Raw genomic sequence first — 5,454 nt, forward strand, 5'->3', positions numbered from 1 at the left:
TAATTTATTATTTTAAGTGTTCAACATGCTTATTTCTAGATTTAATAATCTTAATTTAATAAATCTTGTCAAGGTAAATTATCTGTCCCTGCAGCAGATTTACTGTTTATCTGGTTTTAATCACCTTTTTATGACCAGCAGTGAGGGTGGAGGGTTAAACTCTGACTGGGAGCCAGCAGGATGTTCAGGCTCTCAGAGACGACGGAGTGACAATTAATAGTTAATATTTTATGCACATGAACCAAATTAATATCCTGTCGCAGAGTTCCTCCAAACCTGCTGCACAGAGATCTGTGTACATTGTAGGTGAATATTATTAAATACAGATTATTATATTGAGTAGTGTCTGTGTTGCAGCAGTGCAGTCTGTGTTAATGTGCATCCACTGACTTCCAACAATCATTTAGAGCTGCAAATAACCATTATTATCATTATGGATTAATCTCTCGATTATTTAAAGCATTAATCAATGAGTTGTTATGTATAAAAATATCAATGAGTGTTTCCAAACCACAAGATGACGTCCTCTAATCTCTTGTTTTGTCCACAAACCAAAGAGATATTCAGTTTATTGTCATAAAGGAACAAAGAAACCAGAAATATTCACATTGAAAAGCTGAAATCAGAGAATCTGGACTTATTATTGTTCGATTAATCAAATCATTGTTGCAGCTCTACAATAATTAACAAAATGATTTAAAAGTTTGTATTTGGGAGATTTCATTATATTTCCTCACATGGGATTATTGATTATTAAGCATTTGGTGTCAGAAAATAGTTTAAAGTCCAAAGTGATGCTTTTAAATGTCTTGTTTAGTCTAAAACTCCCAAAAATTAATTAATATAATAGAAGACAGAAAAAACATTTTCTGAATGAAAAATTACTTAAATTAATTGATTATTCGAATAGTTGCCGATTATTTTTCTGTCGATCGACTGATCGATTAGTTGAGTAATGGTCAACTTGTAACATCCATAAAATTTAAGTATTTAAATTATAAATACTGTGATATTATTTGATAAAGAAGTATGGAGGTCGTGGGTGCAGATGTTTCCACGTCTGTATTTATCAGAGGACTCTGCGCAGGATTCAATCATGAAAAGTGACACAATCAGTTAAACTTTTACTTTGAAAAGCAAACGATATAAACCAAAGATTTGTTGTGAAGGTCACCGCTGCATGTTGAGATTTGTTTAATATCTTTGTGTGATTTTATAAACTGTATAATGTGATGAAAACTGTTTCATTTCCACTAAATCAAGTTTTCCTCTTTTTTTAAAACTGTCTATTGAGATAAAAAATGTTTTTTTTATACAATGGAGTCCTGTTTATGATGCAAAGTAAAAGAAGGAAACACATTTCTATTTGAACTTGAACCATAATGTATTCATATATCCTGTTTATTATTAGAGCTTTAAAGGCTCAGTTCACAATCTGGAACAGGAATAACTTCATGTGAACAGATTCTGTTTATTCAACAACAAGGATCTGATTCAGGTTCTGATTGAGCCTTTAATAGTTCATACAGGGACATAATGCTACCTCAGCTTTTATTTCTCATATTCTAGTGAAAGATGCAGCTGATTTGGGCCCTTTGATGCTCAACATGATCTAAAATGATTCATTCATTCCCTTCATGTTATTAATGCTGCTGTGTGTTTCTGTGCTCTGTCTTTTGATATCAACTTATTTTATGGTTGAATATTCCAAGTATTCTTTAAATATCTTGTTTGTGAGAACAACAGATCATTATTTACATTTTGCCTCTTATACTTTATGAAGAAAAAACGTTTTTGTTTTATTACAAAGCTAATTACTTATATTAGCTAAAAACTTAGCCAAGAAGTTAGCTAAGTAATTAGCTTTGCAAGCTACTTAGCTAACTACTTAGTCAAGAAGTTAGCTAAGTAGTTAGCTTAGCAAGCTATTTAGCCAAGAAGTTAGCTAAGTAATTAGCTTAGCAAGCTACTTAGCTAAAAAAATTGGATACGGGTCATTTTTGACCCATGTTGTGCATTAGAAGAGTAGTGACACAAAAAGGGATTTTATTAAAAACAAATAAAGGAAAACATAAAATGATGATGTTTGATGATCAAAAACAAACTAATTGAGGAAAACCTGGAATACTGAATGATGAAAATAATTTATTGCAAAGATATAGAACATAAAAACTCTGTCTTTGGGTCACTTTAGACCATGTTGGGCATCAAAGGGTTAATAAACCAAGATGTTGCTCTGTTCATCTCGTGAATGTTTTATTTTGAAATGAACGTGTGAATTTAAAGGGATGAGAGTCTCTTTGTGCAGTAACGTTGTGTTGGGTAATAAGGTGTGTGTGGAGCGTTGTGGGTTAAATTAAAGATTTAAACTCAGGGAACCTTCAGCTGCTCCTCACACACACACACAGCAGGCTTATTGTCCTGAAAAACTGAATGTACCTTTTTGTAATTATTATGTTTTTCTGATATTTTCTGTTCATGTTTTGTTATATTTTGTTTGTCTGTCAGAAAAAAACACTTGCAAGTTGGTTTTTGCCAAAATATGTTTAGATAGGAGATTTTAGACAGTTGTTAATTATGGAAAAGTCTGATTCTCAATTTAAATAAAAGTATAAAAAAATGCAACTTGTCTTCAGTTTTTTTTTTTTTTATTGAACATGATATTTTGTATTCTTATAATGCAGGACTTTTACTAAGATATTCAGAATAATTATGCCACTCTAACATAAAACTGCATTTACACTTTTATACAACAATTCTCTCAAAAATAAGTTGAAGATTGAAGATTTACCCAGAAACTAAAGAAACTCTGGGACATTTAAAGTTTGCATATTAATGAGCTATATGCATATTTTAAGGGATACAAATGTCCCATAAGCAGTGAGTGAGACTGAACATTAGTGATATTACTTCTTTACTGTGCTTTAATTGGTCTAATATTAATTATCTTATTAATGTTGTACTCTTCATGCTATTGTTTAGATGTATGAGCAGTGGTGGAGGGACTCAGATATTAGAATCAAGTCATTTGTCTTTTAAGCTAAAAAAAAAGTAGAATATTTCTTTCTGAAAAGTAGTGGAGTAGAAGTACAACGTGGCAGAGAGTACTACCTCAAAATGACTTCATTACTTTGTACAGTACTCGAGTACCTCTCTCTCTCTCTCTCTCTCTCTCTCTCTCTCTCTCTATATATATATATATATATATATTTATATATATAATAACCAAAATCATTATCAATAAAATCATGTTAAATGTCTACATATCAGCTCTTACATTAAACTCTTATCAGCTATTTTAGTTGTTATCATATTTGTCCAAACAAATATACCTGTATTTTTTTTTTTTGTAATTTTGTCTCTCTTTTGATCATTTTTACATCTATGTTTTGTCATTGTACGTCTTTTTTTTTGTCATTTTTTCGTCTATATTTGGTAATTTTGTGTCTTTGGTCATTTTTTGGGTCATTTTTTCATCTACAGTCATAGAAACATTCTTGATAATAACCCAAATCATGATCAATAAAATCATGTTAAATGTCTACATATCAGCTCTATAATTAAACTCTTATCAGATATTTTTGTTGTTGTCATTATATTTGTCCAAACAAATGAACCTTTAGTTGAACCAGACATTAAAACATTAAAATGAACAAGGAATTAGAGAAAACAATGGTCTAATAATATTTTCCCATGACTGTATATTTGGTAATTTTGTGTCTTTTTTGGTAATTTTTTCATCTATTTCTTCGTCATTTTGCGTCTTTTTTAGTCATTTTTTCATCTATATTTGGACATTTTGTGTCTTTTGGTCATTTTGTGTCTTTTGGTCATTTTTACATCTACAGTCATAGAAACATTCTTGATTAAAACCATTAAAACCATGTTAAATGATATCAGCTCTTAAATTAAACTCTTATCAGATATTTTTGTTGTTATCATTATATTTGTCCAAACAAATGAACCTTTAGTTGAACCAGACATTAAAATGAACAAGAAACTGGAGAAAACAAGGATCTAATCATTTTTCCATGACTGTATATTTGGTCATTTTGTGTCTTTTTTTGGTAATTTTATTACAATATAATATATATATTGTTCCGCCGCTGTCTGCCTTAATTTAAACAACAGTGACCTCTAGTGGTGTTACACGTGTCAGTCATGAGATTACCATTACAATAATAAGATATACATTCAAGAACTTAAAATAATAATAAAAACAAACAACAACACAGAATAACCTGCCATTATTACCTACCACTATTCCAAAAAATGGATGATACAGTTTAGATATACATTCAATAATTAAATGAATAAAAAAAGACAAAATCAAACAACCCAGAAAACACTTATTCAATAAATAAAATAATAATAATAATAATTAAAAGGTGGAAATAAAAAAAACAACCTCCACAGCACCTCCACAGTTCCTTCAAAAATACCCAGACCTATATACACATAATAATCAATATATACATAAATATACACATCCTCTCTACCAGTGCAACTCTAAACTGTGATATAATTTATCATTTGAAGGGTTAATTTCATAAAACGTCTTTATTCTGTTATGTGACAGAAAGGCAGGTATGTAATTATTAGCCCAACACAATAATTATTATAATTTAGTATGTTTGTATGGGGTTATATCAGTATTCTGCAGTATTTATCAGTGGTGGAAGGAGTATTCAGATAATTTACTTCAGTAAAAGTACTACTACACACTGTGAAATGACTCAACTACAGTAAAAGTCCTGCATTCAAAACTTACTGAAGTAAAGTACAAAAGTATCAGCATCAAAATGATTATTTTTCAATATATTTTATTTTTAAATACAACTGTTTGCTTATCATTTTAAGGCATCAGTATTAAATTTAGACTTTTTTCCTTCATTTGATGATTTCTTATAGTTCATTTATTCTATATTATTTTATTCTTCATAGTATTTGATTTTATATTCCTTTAAAATGACTTTATAGCCCCTTTAATTAAAGTGTAGCTTGTTTTGATGAGCTGAGTCTCATATTATGTGTATTATAAGTCACAGTATGGTGTCCAGCAGTGTTTACAGTGAGTTAACTGCCCCAGCCTGCGGTGCAGCTTCACTTTTATTTAACCCCTTAATGCCCTCAGATGGCTCAGAGCCAGCCATAACAACAACGACCACCACGTGTTTAGTGATGAACTGTCAACTTGTAAATAAAGTGATAAACGTGTTAAACCTCCTCCTGACGCTGCTAACACAGTAAAAACACACATTAAACATGATAGATGAGTTCATGTTGTAGTCTGAATATTCCTGCCAGCTCTGCTGTGTCACGCTTCCTTGTTTATGTTTTTTTCGGAGCCACAAGATTTGTTTCCACCCTCGTTGAGCCTGTTCGACGACCGCGCTGCCTCATGGGAAATGTAGTTCTCAGGGGTGCGGTGTAGGCGTTGCTCTACGTTTCCAG

Source organism: Centropristis striata, chromosome 2 (assembly GCF_030273125.1).
Source record: "Centropristis striata isolate RG_2023a ecotype Rhode Island chromosome 2, C.striata_1.0, whole genome shotgun sequence".
In the NCBI taxonomy this organism is placed as follows: Eukaryota; Metazoa; Chordata; class Actinopteri; order Perciformes; family Serranidae; genus Centropristis; species Centropristis striata.